This window comes from Malus sylvestris, chromosome 16 (genome assembly GCF_916048215.2).
Source record: "Malus sylvestris chromosome 16, drMalSylv7.2, whole genome shotgun sequence".
NCBI lineage: Eukaryota > Viridiplantae > Streptophyta > Magnoliopsida > Rosales > Rosaceae > Malus > Malus sylvestris.
Genome location: NC_062275.1, coordinates 37406953 through 37426247, shown reverse-complemented (window position 1 = coordinate 37426247; position 19295 = coordinate 37406953). Strand labels below are relative to the sequence as shown.

The 19295-nt window shown below is 38.8% G+C and overlaps 2 long non-coding RNA genes across 2 annotated transcripts; both read left to right on the top strand.

The window, feature by feature from the left end:
* The first annotated feature begins 6816 nt into the window (after positions 1-6816).
* Positions 6817-8886, top strand: LOC126608567 (uncharacterized). Its single transcript, XR_007617907.1, has 3 exons — positions 6817-7124; positions 7230-8379; positions 8654-8886. It is a non-coding gene; the product is annotated as an uncharacterized LOC126608567 (long non-coding RNA).
* Positions 8887-9002: 116 nt separating this feature from the next.
* Positions 9003-10111, top strand: LOC126608568 (uncharacterized). Its single transcript, XR_007617908.1, has 3 exons — positions 9003-9215; positions 9339-9430; positions 9625-10111. It is a non-coding gene; the product is annotated as an uncharacterized LOC126608568 (long non-coding RNA).
* Positions 10112-19295: the final 9184 nt, after the last annotated feature.

The window sequence follows — 19295 nt, the reverse complement described above, 5'->3', positions numbered from 1 at the left end:
ATTTTCGCACTAATAAAATTTTACGTACACCCGCAACAACGTGTACAATTTAAATGCGATAGCGAGAAATAAAATGAAAGTGATAAGAATACGTCCACGTTACTTGCCAATCAGGGCATAACCGTCAATACACATACTCAGGGAGAGATTACATAGGAAAATTTGGGACGGGTCATCACAAATTAGGTTTGAGTTTTTGATTTATAATAAAATAAAATTTTACAATATATACAAATAAAAAATAAAATAGAAAAAAAATTAAAAAATATGCATTGCGCGACGATACATTCATTCGTCGCGCAATGTGTTGAAAAGAATAAATTGTAAAGTAAAGGACATAAAATAAATAAATAGTAAACTTGTGCGACGAATACTTATTTTTTCATTGTGCAAATGACATTTGCATGACGAACACCATCTTCGTCACGCAATGGTGTTTGTGCGACGAATACCTGTTTCGTCGCGCAAAATCGTTCGTCCAAAAATGAACTTTTTAATATGGATTCAGCCATGTGCAGAGGCAAACTGCAAAACAAATTGCAGATTGTGCCTCTGCACTCATCCCTTCGATTTTGCTCAATCTGTCATCCGTCATTTTCATTTTCTCTTAATTTCATCATCTAATACTCCCTCCATTTTCTTCTTTTGGTTGATCGAGCTATCTCGGTGTGTCTGGTAACCGTTTTTTGTCGTTACGGTAAAAGTATTAATGTAAATTCATACTAACGCCATTAATTTCGTTGTCTGTAGGGATATTGTGTGTGAGTAGCGATTGGTGGAGAATGATTGAGAAGGTATTTTCTTCGTTTTATTTTTTAAAGATATAAAACTAATTAAATTATCTTGAACTTAGTTTGTATTGTTTATATTGTGTTGTGAAATTATATTTATATTATGTTATTAAATTTGTACGTGACGTACAAATATGTGTTGTGATGTATGGAGTTAATTGAAATTAACTTCGTACTTGTTTTTTATTTTTAGTAAAACTTAGTTTCCCGTTCGAGGATTAGTTGGATTTCACGCATTGATGCGAAAGCATGACTGCGGTCCAATTAATTCTTGAATTGTCCCATTATTTGGACAGTTTGTGAATCCATAGTTATGACGCGTAGTTTATGGTTGAAGGATTAGGTTTCGATTGTGGAGATTTCGGTGTCATCTCTATACGTTCTTCAGGTTGTACACCTGAAGAACTGTATCGAGATGCTGTCGAAATTTATCTACGTCGAAATCTAATATGATGTAGCTGTAAATTACGTGACATGACAATGCATTCCCGAATAGGATAGGGCCCTTACCGGAGGCATAAGGTGACATTATCATTTTGTATGAAGTTGTTGTGATCGTTGTATTGTTATTGTGGTTCCAGGAATTATGGACATGACATGGATACAAAACCCGAATAGATGCGCGAACGAATACTTCGATGGAATTGCGGATTTTATTGACTTTGCACGTACACACAACCCGAGTGCAACTAGAATCCGATGTCCTTATAGGAGGTGTAACAAGATAATTGAAAATGTTCTATTTCATTTAGTAAGGAATGGAATGATTGAGACATAATACTTGGAACCATCATGAGGAACAATTAGACAATGCTTCGTCTTCAAACGTCACAAGAGTGGATAATGTTGAACCTATTGTGGATCCTAATGAACAAGTCATGGATATTATAAATGATGCTTTTCCATTTGCATCGACAAACACCAATTAGGAAGGGGAAGATGACGTGCCTACACCAATGGACAGTGCAGAGTTCGAACAATATGAAATACTATTAAAAATGCCAACCAAGAGTTATACCTGGGATGTGAGAGCTTTTCCGCTCTCACGGCCATTGTTGAACTAATGCATGGAAAAATAAAGTATCGTAAATCAAACCAGTATTTCGATTACTTTTTGGGAGGTTTCAAGAGAATGCTTCCGAAGGACAATTGTTTGCCGAAAGACCATAGACACACGCAAAAGGTGTTGAATGATCTTGGATTGGGTTATGAAAAAATTCACGCTTGCAAAAACAATTGTATTTTATTCTACAAAGCGAATAAAGCATTGGATAAATGCCCTGTATGCAATGAGTCGAGGTTCAAAATGACATCTCAGAATAGAACGACTAAGATCCCACAAAAAGTTATGCGTTATCTGCCCCTGAAACCAAGGTTGCAGCGATTGTATATGTCAATGCATACTACCACAGACATGAGATGACATAAGGAAAAACGGGAAGACGACGATATGATGCGGCATCCTGCAGATGGGGAGGCATGGAAAGAGTTCGATCGAACATTCCTCGAGTTTACTGCTGATTCTCGTAACGTTAGATTGAGACTTGCCACTGACGAATTTAATCCGTTTGAGGTTTTAAACCAACACCACAGTACTTGGTAAATTTTCGTATTTCCATATAATTTGCCACCATGGAAATGTACGAAAAATGAATACATGATGATGACTCTATTGATAACTGAGGATCCTGGTAGGTCAATCGATGTATACTTACGGCCGTTGGTGGATGCGCTAAAAGATTTATGGACACACGGTGTGTGCACATACGATAAATGTATTGGCATGATGTTCACTCTGTGGGCTGTAGTGATGTGGACTGTGAACGATTTCCTTGCATATGCAATGGTTTCTTGGTGGAGCACTAGGGGTTATGTGGCATTCCCTGTATGCAAGGAAGACGTAACATCTAGTTGGCACGCCGGAAAAGTTTGTTACCTTGATCATCGAAGATGGTTACCTTGGGACCACAAGTGGTGAGAGAAGGATAAAGAGTTTGACGGGGAGAAAGAGCATCGCCTCAGACCCAGAGAATTGTCCGGTGCTTAGATTTTGGAACAGCTTAACCGTTTGGATTTTGCTCTTTTCGGGACCAATGTCAGTAGGACAAGACCTTCTACACATATGAACTAGACGCACAAGTCTATGTTTTTTTATCTCCCGTATTGGTCCAAACTAAAATTGAGACACAACCTCGATGTTATGCATGTTGAGAAAAATGTATTTGACACATTGGTCAGCACAATTCTAGATATTGAGGGCAAGACAAAAGACACGATCAAAGCTTGTCTTGATTTGGAACGAATGGGAATACGATGAGGTTTATGGATGAATAGGGACAATGATAAAGCTAGAAGGGATCTTGAATTTTTTCAATGAAACCGAATGCAAGAAAGAATTTTTAAAGTTTTTATCGTCTGTAAAGTTTCCCAATGGGTATTCTTCAAATATCGCGCATTGCGTGAACGTTGACGGGGGTAAATTAGCTGGCCTAAAGAGTCATGACTGCCATGTGGTTCTGCAAAGCCTACTTCCTATGGGTATTCGACATCTCTTGCCAGTCAATGTAGTGAAACCAATCATGTTGTTGTTCGGTATTTTTTCGCAATTGACGTCAAGAACGTTGTGAAAAATGGACGTTAATCAGTTGCGCCATGACATTGTGCAAGTTCTATGCAAGTTTGAGATGATATTTCCTCCAGCTTTCTTCACAAGTATGATACACATGATGGTTCACTTACCAGAAGAGGCATTGCTTGCTGGACCAGTCAACTTTCGATGGATGTATCCAATAGAAAGGTATATACTCCTCGTCTTTTTTATTAATCAATATTAAATATATTACAATTAGTAATATGTGTATCGTATCGTTTTCTTTTGGCAGGCTTCTCGGAGACTTGAAGAAAAGTGTACGAAACAAAGCGAAGCCCTAAGGATCCATTATACAAGCTTGGGTGGCATATGAGGCGTTTACATTTTGTGGAATGTATTTAAAGGATGTTAAGACAACTTTCAATCGTCCTCCTCGCAATAATGACGGGGGTGTGAGAAAGGAGAAACTTTCAGTTTTTGCCCAAATTGCTCGACCATTCGGAGGTCCAATTTGTGGTGAGTCATTTTCCAATAAGAACATGGAGGTAGCACATTGGTTCATACTCAACAATTGCTTTACATAGACCGGTTCCAAGCGATCCTATTTAAGTGTCGATGGTTTGATACAAACCCAAATAGGCATGGAAGTGTGAAAAGAGATCATGGATTACTATCAATGAACACTACCAAAACTTGGTACGATGACGACCCTTACATCTTAGCAACCATGGCAAAACAAATTGTGTATCTAGATGACCCTAAAGTCGGGAGGGGTTGGAAAGTTGTTCTGAAGATGGATCATAGGAACATGTATGTTATACCAGAACAAGACCGTATTGACGACGACATCGACAATGTTGCTGACCAACGTCTTGAATCTTCGATGGAAAGTGGTGTGGAAACACTCCAAGATACTAATCTTATCCAAGAACCATTTCAGATAGAAGGAGTATCTTCAATCGACATACCGATTCAGTCGATCACAATTGACCTCGGTAATATTCCACGATACAATGGTCCAGTGCGCACAAACGACGATGGTGACGTACCTATCGATGATGAGGAATGGGACACTGAAAGTGATGATAGCGACGAAAGTGAAAGTTATTATAGTTCGGATGAAGATTAAGGCAATATATTTGTAACTTTTTTTTGTAAAACACATGAAATGGTTAATGCATTATATAGAGATGGTATGAACAATTCCCATTTTATATGTGAATTACTTTGTAAATAAATTTGGTATGTTTGTATTTTATAATAAATTGTAAACAAAATTAAAAAAATTTAAAAAAACCATTTTAAAACATAATTGCGTGACGCATAACAATTTTTGGTCGTGCAAGCTAGGCCTGGCAATTCCTGACATGACCCGATAACCCGACACGACAAGCAAAATATTAATTTTATAATTTTATAACCCTAAAAGAAATTACTATAATAATTATATACATTAATTTAACAATTTTATACCCCTAAATACTATAATATATATATGTATTAAATTAAATTTAAAAAATTGGTGACCATTGAATCGGCTTAAATATACATATCATTCAACTTCTTAAGTGTTATACGTACAAAATAAATAAATTTAAATCTACTAAACTAATGGATACCACAAAATCTTATGTTATACTTAATACAAGTATAAATAAACTCGAAGTGTTAGTGAATCTATCTTTTTGATGGGATACACATTGTACGAAACTAATTTTAACGATCCAACCGTCAAACTTGTTTGCATATGTTCGAGATCGCATATGCCAAAAATCGCAGAATAAATTTAAATCTACTAAACTAATGGATACCACAAAATCTTATGTTATACTTAATACAAGTATAAATAAACTCGAAGTGTTAGTGAATCTATATTTTTGATGGGATACACATTGTACGAAACTAATTTCAACGATCCAACCGTCAAACTTGTTTGCATATGTTCGAGATCGCATATGCCAAAAATCGCAGAAAACAAACATTCAAAGATCAAGTAATGGTACAAAACTTTTTTACGGTTAGAAACAAAAAATCACGATTTAATGGTTATTTTAACTCCGATTTTGATAATTTTTTACAGCTACACTCCTTGACCCTATATGAATACAATGAATGAATTCGATCTTCAATTTCAACTATTTACACTAGTGGAAACCACAAAATCTTATGTTATACTTAATGAAAGTATAAATAAATTGTGTTAGTGAATCTATCTTTTTGATGGGATACGCATTGTACGAAACTAATTTCAACGATCCAACCGTCAAACTTGTTTGTATATGGTTCGAGATCGCATACGCTAAAAAGCTTAGAAAACAAACATTCAGAGATCAAGTAACGGTACAAAAATTTTCGACGGTTATAAACAAAAAATCACGATTTAACGTTATTTTAACTCCGATTTTGATTTTTTTTTACAGCTACACTCCTTTACCCTATATGAAAACAATGAATGAATTCGATCTTCAATTTCAACTATTTACACTAGTGGATACCACAAAATCTTATGTTATACTTAATGAAAGTATAAATAAACTCTAGTGTTAGTGAATCTATCTTTTTGATGGGATACGCATTGTATGAAACTAATTTCAAGGATCCAACTACTAATTTCAAGGATCCAACCGTCAAACTTGTTTGTATATGGTTCAAGATCGGATAATCCAAAAATCGCAGAAAACAAACATTCAGAGATCAAGTAACAGTACAAAACTTTTCGACGATTATAAACAAAAAATCACGATTTAACAGTTATTTTAAATTTACGAGGGAATATTGGCGATGAATACATATATGTCGCACAAAGTATATTTACGCGACGAAATATATTTATTCGTTGCGCAAGTGTTTGAAATTTCAATTAAGACGCTTTTTTTTTGGGAAATTTTAAAAACTTGCTCGACTATTTTTTAGCCTTGTGTGACAAAGTCGCGCAAGATTCTATATTTTAATCCCCCTCCTTCTTCCCCTCACTTCCCTCTTCTTCCTTTTTCCCTGCGCTATACCCTCTCTTTCATTCCTCTGTATCTCCATCTTTCTCTCCATCCCTCTCTCCAGCCGTCGCGACTTTGTCTCCAATAAGTAATTTCCTCTTTAGTTTTTATTTTTAATTTTCTTTATTTACAAATTGGGGGCTAGAATTAGGGTTTTTTTTGGTTTTTTTTTCTTTTTCAAATTGGGGGTTAGAATTAGGGCAGTCAGGTAAGTTTAGGGTTCAGAAATTGGTCGTTACATTTAGGTTCTTAAATTAGAGTTTTTAGGGTTCTTAATTGGGGTTAGATTTAGGTCTTAAATTAGGGGAACGATTTTGGGCAGTGAGGTTAGATTAGGTTTTCTTAAATTGGGGGTTAGATTTAGGGTTCTTAAATTAGGGGTTCTTAAATTGGTGGTGATTGTCATACTGCAATCAAGTTTATGTCCAAGTGCTCAGGAAAATGCACATGCAGAGATTAGTTTTGTAAACTTCCATGTGCTTCCCTTTGTTTTTGTTTTCTCTGTGATAGCACGTTGCTCTCTTCATAAAATATGCAGACATGAACACATCTAGAACATGGGTTCAGCGAGTTGGCATTTTTCATATTTCAAAATTTTGTTTTCTGGAGAAAGGGTTTAGCAATTTGGGATTTTTTTTTCATCCAAATTTGTGTTTCCTAGAGAATGATATTGTGTTGTAAGTTCTTATATTCTAGATGGGTATTTATTTGCTCTCTTGAAGAAATTTGTTTATCTTTTTTGGATACCGGGTGAGGTTTTTTGTCAATGAATACTTTCATTGCTAATAATGTCATTCTTTAACGAAAATACTTTCATATGATAAGATTGTCATTCTTTATTTTTTCAATTTTTAGGAGAAAAATCCACTAGCTTTTGGACGTACACTTTGGTCACTTGCATTACTTTATGGTAATTTTAATTACTATTTCCATAATTTTGTTACCTTCCATTGCTTTCTAGTATTGTTGTTTGACTTCAAGTTCAAGTGGTCTACTCGAAAGTAGTCCCATGGATTTTGATATTGTTGTGGTTGACTTGCTTTTTTAAGGTTCATTTGATGAGAGCTTACATATCAGAATTAGATGTTTTGGTTACTCTCTTTTCATTGGTTTTCTGATTGTATTCATTGACCAATACTGTGCTTTGATTTTTGAAAATAGAAGGTTATCATCTCTGCTTCTAGGGAGATGCAAAGAAGGTTATCAGTTATCCTCTTCCCTTTGTTTTAATTGTGTTATAGCACCTGTTGTGTGTATTGGCGTGATATATTGGACTTTGTAACTCCTAAGATGCCTAATGCTTTCTTTTTCTGGCTATGATGCTTGCATCCCTGGTTATTGTTGAATATGTGCCATACTTTTTTGTTTCCATCCATTAACTTGGGTGCATGTTCTTGGTTTCTACCTACCCTCGAGGAGCCAAATTGCTAGCTTGTGGCTTATTTGTCACTTGAATTCCCTGACACACACAGAGCATGTACATACTAGATTTTGTCTCTAACTACTCCCTTATGCTAGTTTCTTCTTATAAGTTATAATTGCTGGGTTTATATCCTATATGAATTGATTAGTTTGTGTATAGTATATCCGTTTTAAGTTTTGTTTCTGCCAAACTTGAATTGGGTTTAGAATTAGGGTTTTTAAATTTCGTTTTAAATTTAAGTTGAAATTATTAGCATGTGTACGGTAAGTTAAATCTTTGTGTACGAAACAAATTGATTTCCAATTTTGTAGATGTCAAACCTCATTAGAACCCGGAGGGCGATGACTTCTACACCTAGTCCGATGACTACACCTACTACTGCCGCCACTACTTCGGCAGAGATGGACCATAGGCCGGTCAATCCGGTTGACCCAGTTGGTCATCCAGTCTCACAGGCGCAGGCATCGTTGACTTCTTCGGTGGCGCTGCCTGTTAGCGCCCGATGTACTCACCGGCGCCCCCGCACTACGGACCAGATCTCGCCATCGAGATCCACAACCGATGCCTCGGGTACACGGCCATGTATACAATCCTAATTCACTCCCTCATTCCCATGTTAACTGAATTTTATTATTTTAGGTTCAATTTGTTAAGTTATGTTATGTAAGGATTAAAAAGTTGTCATCGTTCCGAACCTTTTATTAATTGTTGTGATCATTGTGTTGGATGCGTATATTGTTTATGTTATTTTCAGGGTTTTGGGAAATGTTTTCATTATAGGGGAGGTTATGCTGAAATTTTAGTAGGATTTTTTTATTCGTTTTGGGTTAATGATTTATTTTTCATCTCTTTGCAGCGAAGAAAAACACCCGGTGACCTTGTCTGCAATTGAAGACGGCCAAGGTCACCCGGGTGATAAACAGTCGTATCCCAATCGGATACGATGAGCAACATCGGGCGGCACCAACGGCGGAGCAGCATAGTGCATTGGCCCATGACATTGGGCATATCGTGCGGACCTTTTGCCCTATGCGGTGGAAGCCTTGGAAGGTGATGCCAGAGGAGACAAAGAACACGGTGCACAACCAATTGTCCGTAAGTAGCGTTACCTTTTTAATGCTTTTCATGTAAAATTTATATATTTATATTTATTACTGTCTTTTATTACTAATACTTTCAAAATGTTTGTTACATTGCAGACAAACTACAATTTGGACGACATGGACGAGGACATGTTCGCGTACCTCAATCAGCTTTTCTTCGAACACTACAAGCAGTGGAAAAGTGACCTGCACCAATGTTTCCAGCAATTTGATGATCCGCAGGTCGCCCTCGAGGAGGGTTGTCCGAAGGAGTTGGAGGACTGACAAAATAGTTGGGTTTGGCTTTGCGGTCATTTTCAGGAGCCGGGCTATGTGGTGCGTTTTTAATTACGACTTCTTTCATTTTACTTTTTTTAAAATTTTTACAAATGTTTATTAATATTTTTTTTAATTTTCTTTAAGTATTACAACTAATACGTTTATTTTTTTTTATAACAGAAGAAGGCGACAAGATCAATCGGGAGAAGAAAACTCTTCTCCACCATTCGGGTTTGAGGCCTTTCTCTTATAGAATGGAGGCACAACGGAAGGTATATATTACATCTTTCATTTCCAATTTTAAAATGCCACTAATATATATTTTTTCTTCCTAACATTTTCCTTATCTTCGGCGTGGGAATGAGTTGACCGAGTCCATTCATATAAGTAATTTCTTATACATTCAACTTTTATACAAATTATTTCAAATTGTTTTCTATTAATAATCCATGTTTTTTTTTCACAGGCAACTATGGTGGAAAAGAGTCAGTCGGTGCTTCAAGAGTCCGCCTCCCAGCTTCCTTCGGACATGCCAATTGAGTCTGTGGATCCCCCTGAGGATGTAGGGTTTCACATCGTGACAGAGACGTTGGACCATACTTTCGGTCGGAGGCTAGGGACTTATTGTCGAGGGATGGGAAATGCTAGGCGGCAGGAGAGTAGAGCCTCGTCATCCTCGCAGTCAAAGAGCCAGGTTACGACTTTGACGCAAGAAGTCCCTGGCCTAAGGAGTGAGCTGGCATCGTACAAGTCTCAAATGTCGATGCTTGTACAAGCCCTCAGTTCCTCCAGAATACATCTCCTAGGTTTTCTGCAACATCGCCCTCACAGCCCTTCCACACCAAGCAAGCATAGCAATCAGGCTCGTCGACCTCCGACCCTTTCCCCAACCAGCAGCAAGATCCTTCGAACGACATTCCTATAGATTTTTCCGCTTTTTTTTCATAGTTTTGTTCTTGCTTCTTTTAAAACTTTATATTTGTACGTACAGTTTTATTTATATTATAAATAAAAATTGTTTTTTATTCATTATTTGCTTTTTTTTTGTCATTAGTATGAAATCTTTTTTTTTTTAATTTTCCTTTTATTCTATTTATTTATTTATTGATAAAAATTACACTTGCGCGACGCTGACAAGTCGTCGCGCAAAATTAAGCGCGTCTTATAACTTCGTCGCACATTACCACGCGCCTCTAACATTTTTCGTCGTGTAAACTTTTCGAGATGAACTAGTCACAAAGCGCACTTGTACCCTTTTATATCGTACGACGAAAACCTTCGTCCATATAACTTTAGTGCGACGAGTAATAAAGCGTCGCACAATTTTTTTTGCACGACGAGTTTGAAATTGTTCGCCGCACAATGTCTTTTTTCACGACCTTTGTGCGACAAAATACGTGCGACGAGTTTCTGGTCGCCATAGATTTTGTGCGACCTAATAATGATTTGCGCGACAAAATCTTCCTCGTCGTGTAAACTGTTTAATTTAGTAGTGTAAGGGGACATGGTGGTGGGATGGGCAGGGGACGGGGTGGGTGGTGGGGGATGAGGCACATTATTGGAGGGGGGATGGGGGAGGGTATGGTGGTGGTGGGGTAGGGGGACGAGGTAGTGGTTTTAGGTATTCATAGGTGGTTTTAGGTGTTCATAGGTAGTTATTTTATGTTGTAAAGTGAAACTTTTAGGTGGTAGAAATATGTGGACTTGTGAAATTTGTAGAAAAATATGAAAATTGGGTAAAATTGTAGAAATATGTGAAAAATTGTAGGAAATATGTTTAATTTTGGTAAAATTGTAGAAATATGTGACATTGTAGGAAATATTTGAAAATTTGTGAAATTTGTAGGAAAATATGAAAATTTGGTAAAATTCTAGAAATATATGAAATTGTAGGAAATATGTTTAAATTGGGTGGAACTATACAAATATGGGAAATTGTAGGAAATATGTTTAAGTTGGTAAAATTGTAGAAATATTTGAAACTGTAGGAAATATTTGAAATTTTGTAGGAAAATATGAAAATTTGGTAAAATTCTAGAAATATGTGAAATTGTAAGAAAAATGTGAAACTATGATTTTTTTTATTTATATTTTTTTTACAAATGTCATCGCGCTTGGCCATTAGTGGTCTCTGCTCTGCCTCCTCATTTGGTCAATGTGAGAGGTCAATCCCCAGCGCCGCCCGGGCAGTCGGTATGGATGCAAATTTCTTCCTTCTACTTGGACAAAATTGCACCTACAAAACAAATAACACCTTAGGTCAAGGCCAAGAGCCTCACGTGCCCACAATGAATGGGGGGGGGCTTTGGCCGAAGAACCTCTGATGCCAAAGTTAGAATTTTGAGCAAAAAGTGTTTAGAGAATTTAGAGAATTTTGCAAGAGAGTTGGAATTGAGTTTTGGCGAAAATGAGATTGTATTTATAAGGGTGTGCCCGGCCCCTTTGGGAGGATGGGGACCGGCCACTTGGATGGTTTTTTGGGTGAGATTCATGGTTTGTTAGCTAATTAATAAATTAATTGGATAATAAATCAATTAATTAGCTAATTAATATAATTAGATAGGAATGATTTGGGGGTTACCTTGTGGAGAAGATTTGATGAGGATAGATGAAATAGGTTTTGAAGAAATACCTATTTTGGGCACTTTTGACTTGATTGGGGGATGATTGCATACTGCATGCGTGTAGAAATCCTGGTGTGCCTCGAGGGTAATCTTGTCCTTTTTATCCAAAAATCCACGTGTCGCCTCCAATTCTTCTTGATTATTTTTGGCTCCACAAATGCCCCCACACCTGTTGGGCTGCTCGCAGGAAAGGGCAGCAGGTGTAGAGATCTTCTTGCTTTAGGAAACATAGGATTGTTTCCTATTTTGATGTAGATTCTCTCTTCAATAGGAAATTAGATCCTTGGAAAGGGAAATAAATTTCTCTCAAAGCCTATTTAAGTCCACCTCAAGTGGATTATTAAATCAACTTTGGAGAAAAATTTATTTTACCCTACAAGAGAGAGAAAGCTTAGAAGATATTTGTTCCCCGTCCTCTAGTAATCTTCTACATCTTGCCCGTGCAAAGGATCGTCTTTCGTTGCTTGCTTCATCTTCATGCTGCTTCAAGGTTAGAAAAAAATTAATTTTTCTTGTGTTCTTAATTTTTTGGGAGCCTCGGGGCTTGAATTTTGGCTCGACAGAGGTTGGGAAGCATGAAAAAAGTGGCTAAAAAGCCACGATATAGTGGCTGCCTTGGGTGAGGATGGTAGAATAGATTCTCCAAGTTCCCAAAATAGAGAACCTCTAAGTCTCCACACCAAGGAGAGCATTGATGAAGAGATGAGTGACCTAGACGAAATAAGATTGCTAGCTATTTTCCTCTAGTGTGGCCTGCCTCTTAGAGAGAAAAGAGAGCATTGTGTTCTCATCTTTTCTCCAAAAGAAACCCTAAGGATGAAATGGCTATAAAGTTGCCTTTATACCACCTCACAATGGAGTGGCAAACTTGCAATTAAGGCAAGTTCACTACCCTTCTCTATATGGCCGGCCTTAAGGGTTTATTGGGTTTTCAAGCCCTTTATGATTTCAAGTTGTCATACAACTTGAGTTATTGGGCTTGACATTCAAATCTCATTGGGCCTTGCGGCCCAAAACTAACCTGAGGTCTATAACGAACTTATTCATTTGATTACTTAACATATTAATTAATCCTAGCCATAAATAATTAAACCATTTAATTATCCTTACTCATCTTCGTTGTTTCTTCAATCTCTACCTTACTCGGTGTACGATCTATTAGGTTCTTTTTAGCAAGGCAGTGGGTGATTAGAACTTTAATCGATTGTGAATTGAAACTTACTTTCAATTCTCCCTTTAGTGATTACTCACCTTTAGGGTTTCCACAAACCATGAGTGACACCTAGCAGTATGTCATGGCTACCCAAGCTAATCAGAAGAGGTGGAGAACCTATTCAGTTTAGGATTACAATGCAATACGGTATTTCTCTAATACAATGCTCTTAACCACATTGTTTGGTTTGATAGTTTATTCATGTCTACTATCCAATGTGATTCTTTTACTTATATGATTACCTTGAATGTGATTTGAAACGACTTCCTAAATCTCATTCATACTCTGGCCAGAGATTCTTAATCATATCATAGAGTATTCTCCCTTAAACAGTTTGAAGACTAGAGATCCCTTGTTGCGTATTCACTTGCCTCCGTGGCTAAGTAGCTTAACCCCAACTATGTCATGGACACCCTCTGACATAGTCAAAGATCAAGGACCTAACCCCAAGACAACTATGATGCCTCAGGTCAAATGACTACTTTGCATTATCCTAACCATAAGTTCTTATGTGACATGAGTATGAGAACTCCTCGTTGATCGTGTTCAGTGGACTCATTCTCTATTGAGCACCCACATGCTTGTCTTGGTGTCAGTCACACCAATGACTCGAGACCAATCACTCTCCATAAGAGAAGACATAACACGTACTGATCTTAACAGACTGTCAATGCCCAATTGGCAATCATATGATCAGGAACGTTTAGGACATGTATATGAAAGATAATGGTCTCATGAATCTAACTTCTTTAGATCACATTCTCCCAATTACATATTCCTTGGACTTATTGTTTAAGCATATAACATTTATATGAGACGGCTTAAAACAATAATCTTTTCCCTTTATATTAAACTATATTAGTTTAACATATGAAATGTCCGTAAAGTATCATCATATGATTGGTTTTGGGGCACATTTCCAACATGTAAAGCATGTTAAAGATGGTAGCAGCCGTGAGGCTTGTAGTGGGGCTCGGAGAATCATCAAGTTTCACCCCTAATATTTTGTGTTGGGGGTTCACTTTTCCTATACCGCGTTTCTTCCAAGAAGTGCTATGCTCCATAAGATGTGCCTCCGCTCAATATTCTCCGAATGCGGTCCTTGTGATGATGGGATTCTACAATCTAAGCCAATTCTTTGACTTAGATCTAACCGTTAACAAATTTTGGTACTCTTTGACATAGGCCATATTGAGGGAGTTGGGCAGTTGCAATCCTGCCATAGGCTTTTTGATAATTCGAGCAAGGGAGACCATGATTGGGCCAAGGAGACTTTGGAGATAAGTGGAGAATGGGAGTCTGATTCTTCCCCTGAGTTGCGTGTTCCAACAGTCTTCATATCCGGTAAGTAAGCTACTCGACCTCTCGGTTGTTTTGTATTCGTGTTAAGTTGCTCTCTAATTTTTTTTTATTGTCTCCCGTTGCTTTTGTAGATTCGGAGTTTGGCTCAACTCCTAAGACTTCTCTAGACATGAAGAAAGTACATGTTGCTCTGGGTATCCTTTCCGAGTATTGGGAATGGTGTTGGCTACTTAGTCCTCTTCGTAGGGAGAAAGATGGTCTGCCCTCAAGATAAAAAATAAAAAGAATCAAGGCTGAGGCGTTGACTCGTCCTATCACCGTGGTGGAGCCTGCTACAAATGAAGGTGGGAAAAGAGACATTCCCCGCCTGCTCAAGAGACGCATGTTGAGAAGAAGCCGAAGACTTCTTCCCCTGCTTGCGAGGGTTCACCGGCTACTCCCAAGCTTGTGATTGACTTGACTTCCTCCAATGGTGAGAAGGGTGAGGTTGCTAAATCTATACAAGTGACGCTTGCCATTCTGAAGGCGACTAGTTTTATTGCTGACATGATTACTCAGAGTAGGAGTTCCTCTATGCTGACATTTGTGCCAAAACAACCGTCTAGGGCTAAGTCTGGTTCATCTTTGCAGATGCTTGCTACTATGAAGAGTGATAAGGTGCCTTTGCCTGCTAAAATGGCGCCAAAACCCGTTTCCTCTGTTGCTGAAAACAACTTATCTACTGAAAAGAAAGAGGCTGCTCATATGGGTAGCTATGAGAAATCCACCAAGTCTGTTTCCGGGGAAGTTGCTGAGATTTGTGTGCTTCGGAGACCAAATCTGCTCGAGGACATGGATGTGTGTGCCAAATTTGTTGATGGCGTCAAAGGGGTTGTTAGCCCGAGTTCCTTCATGAAGCATACGATTGAGTATAAGAAGACTGATCTGCTGGCTATGATGCATAAAACGACAATTTTGGCAACCGAGTCTATGTTCCTTGATCAGAAGGATACCAAGGCTGCCAATGAGGTGTCAAGAACTATGGTAGTCGAAGCTTATTCCTCAGCTGAGAAAGTCAAGAAGTTGGAATATGAGCTTGCTGCTTTGAAGGGGTCTAATATCTCGACCCCCACTTCTCTTCAGCTTAAGATCGCTCGCCAAGAAATCGTGGATTTGAAGACTAGGCTTGACGTGATCCAAGTAAAGTATGAAAATGTAGAGAAGGAGATCGGGTGTTACATGCCTCAGATTCAAGACCTTAAGCGTGCTATCTTTAAGCTCCGCTTCATTACTTACGCAAAGGATGAAGAATTGATTGTTTCTTACAACTAAGTGATCCACTACAAGAAGGTTGTTGATAGGCTTGAGCCTCAAGTTGGAACTCCAAGGTGCTTTGAAGATCAACGATAGTCTAAAGAAAGAAGTGGAGAAGCTGCAGCGGGTTCGTGCTTGTCTGCTCGAGGAGAATAAACAATTGAAATGTGAGAAGGTTGGGTTTGAGGCTTCGCTTACTCAGAGTCAAGCTGATTTCTATAAGTTGGGTTATGTAGACCATCTCTTTAGACGGTCGTCTGACTTTGAGTTTTCTGGTAAAGACTTCGAGACCTTCTACATTTCTCTGAAAGACTTGCTCGCCTTCACTTTCGAGGCTTCTATTAGTGAGGTAGTAGGAGAAGCTGATGCCCGAGCTGCAGTAGTCGGGGGTGAAGCGTCGGATGGTGCTACTGTTGAGGGTGCCGCGACTGTTGAAGGCGTGACGACCGAGTAGTCATAGATCGTCCAAGCTGCTGACGTGTAGTCTTCTAAGTAGTCTTTAGGATTTTCTTTATTTTCCTTATTTCTTTTTATTTTGCTTGAACTCCTTCGGTCTTTGCTAGTTGTTTATCAATTTTGCTAGAAAATTTAATAAACTTATTTCCTTCGCTTTTCTCCATCTTCGCTTCTATAGTTTGTGCATTAACCTTAAACTTTATATACCAGTGGCAGGCGTGCTACTTTTCTATAAGCAAACAAGCCTGCGTAGCATATGCAGTTGTAGGTGTTGGTGTAGAACTTTGCAAAGTTATTAACCATAGGGTTGGCAGCCAGACGCATTACTTACAGAAGTAGACAAGTTCGCGTAACCACTAGGTTGTTAACCTTGACTTTCTCCAATTCTGTAAGTTATGTAACAAGTATCACAACACTTTAAGACTTGCTGTAGGTGATTTTGCGCTTGGCAGAGGTGAAGTTTATCGACTGCGTAGTATGTCGACAGTGGATAAAGCTTCGTATATGCACGCTAACTTGTTTTAACCTCTCATGGAAACCTGCGGTTGTTTAAGTTTAGCGCGGCTTACTTTAAGTCGTAGACAGTTTTCTGGAAACCGTAGGCTACCTTAGTGCACTCGGTAGCAGCTTTAGGGTTCCAGGCCAAGAGACCCAAAATCCTTCAGTTAGCTAAGCCTTGAAAAAGACCATTGTGGCTACTTTTAGAAATCCCGGCACAAGCCATCATGCATTTAATTATTCTAGGGTTGCCCAACCCATCCATGTCTGGATATTTGAAGTGTAGAGTTTATCCTCCCCTTTGGAGAGCAGACCCATGTGGGTGTCAGAGAATTGGTTTACCCTCTCGCACTGAAAAGTATGGTTAGTCACTCGAGGGGTGCAATTCCTGCAATGAGTCCCTAAGAAGGGCGCAATCTTCTTTTAAGTACAGGTGAGATCAGTTGTTGTAAGCATGTAGTTGAGCCAAGTTGTAAATTACTTTTGAATTCCTCATTGAAAAACGAGTGAAATGAACGAAGCATTTAGCTGTAAAGTAGAGACTGCATAACAACTGGATAATCCTCAGCTCGCGAGGTGGTGTTCTTTGACCTGCTTGAGTTCTTGAGACTTTGATGTAGTAAGAGGTCACACATGGTACTTCTTCAGATTGTAGGTTTTCCACTGCTTTTCAATCTCTTTGTCATTCATGGTGGCGAAGGTGTAATTACCATTGCCGCCTATTCTGCTGATCTTGTACGGACCTTCTTAGATGGGATCCATCTTTTTGGAGCCTTCTCTGCAGGCAATGATGAAGGCTTTTCTTAGAACTATATCTCCAAGTTGGAACTGTCGGATCTTGGCCCTTTTGTTGTAACTGGAGAAGAGTTGCTGCTGGTAGGTTGCGATGCGGGTAATGGCCTGCTCGCGCTTCTCCTCTGCCAGATCTAAACTTGTGGCCATCTCCTTACTGTTCTGCTTAATGCTTGGCAATAGAGTGCTGATACTTGGCACAATAATGTTGGGAGGAATGACTGCTTTCAAACCAAATGCCAAAGAGAAGGGAGTCTTACTGGTTGCTCGTCTTTTAGTGGTGCGATATGCCCATAAACATCCGGGGAGTTCGTCTGACCATTTTCCCTTTTTGTCGGAGAGGGATTTCTTGAGGCAATCAAGGATCGTCTTGTTGGATGCTTCGACCTTCCCATTGCCTTGAGGATATCTTGGCGTGGACATGTGTTGCTTGATGCCATACTTTTGGAAGAACTTCACCAAATCTTTGCCCATGAATTACAGGCTGTTGTAAGTGATGATGGAGTAAAGGATGCCAAATCGGCAAATGATGTTCCTCCGTATGCACCGCTCTATGTCCGTCTGAGTCGTGGTTGTCATGGGCTTTGCCTCTACCCATTTAGTGAAGTAATTGATTGCCATAATCATCATGTCTCTACCCCCAGTAGCGGGCGACATTGGCCCTACCAAGTCAATTGCTCACTACATGAATAGTCAATGACTCATCTGCAGGTGAAGTTCGTTGGCAGACAGTGCTGGTACCAGCTTGTAGCGTTGGCAGCGGTCGCACTTTTATACTAACTCCTTAGCATCTTGGTGCATGGTAGGCCAGTAGTAGCCTGCGTTAAAAGCCTTCTGAGCTAAGGATCGGCCTTCGGAGTGATTTCCACAAATGCCTTCGTGGATTGAGCTTAGAACCTTCAGGTCATCGGGAGGCGCTAGGCAATGGAGATGTGGTCTAGTGTATGATCTTCAGACGAGAATGTCGTTCCATATGTAGTAGCGCGCTGCCCTCTAATCAAAGGGCACGCTTTACCATTGCTCTATGGACACATATGTTGGTGCCCTTTGACCTAATAGGGCACAAATAACTTTTTGTGCACGCTGGCCATATTTTTTGTAATGTTTAGGTCAAATTATTCCTACATATGTATCATGTTTGTGGTAATGCCATGTGAGAATGACTTGTATGTTTATTACAACATTTAACAATTATGATCATTTTAGGTCGTGCCACCTAGTCACAAGCTTACGAAGAACTGATAATCTCTTAAATGGTGATATTATTCACAAGGATTATGAGTTCCTCACACTGCATTTGCTGGAATCTATCGCTAAACCCTCATAAACTCCAACCATATCTTTGCTTTTTCCTTCCACCCTTCTCCTTTGCCTCTGCCTTTCCCTTCTCCTCGACATTGACTTTGATACAACCCCACGCTTTGCTTCTACTCAATGTACAGTGAAGGATGCATTTCTTCTTACTGTAATAACATTTTCAACAACCCTTTTCTTCTTACAGTCTTTCCTTATATAGTGACTGGGTAGCTTTCCCACTAAGTCACTCTCTAACAACCCTATAACAACCAACAATCCTAACTAATTTCTGTTTATCCTAATCAGCACTACCAACTCACCAATACAACTGTGCTGATTTGTCATCATACACATCATCATATCAATACCCCTCTCAAAATAAGGCTTGGAACACAAAACTTAAAAAACACAAAAGGATTACAAAGCAACAGAGAATCGACACATCATAATTAGGACACCATAGGAAATCTAGACTTCAATTCAGAGTAGTTCTCCCAAGTTGCCTCTTCTGGAGCATGATTCTGCCACTAGACCAAGACTTCAATTGCTGCAGTAGCTCCTTTTTTTATTAACCTTCTCTCTAAAATTGATGCTGGAATGTCTCGTAGTATTCCTGCATCCGTGATGGTTGGTAACTAGACTGTAGGCTGAATGTTAGGTCCT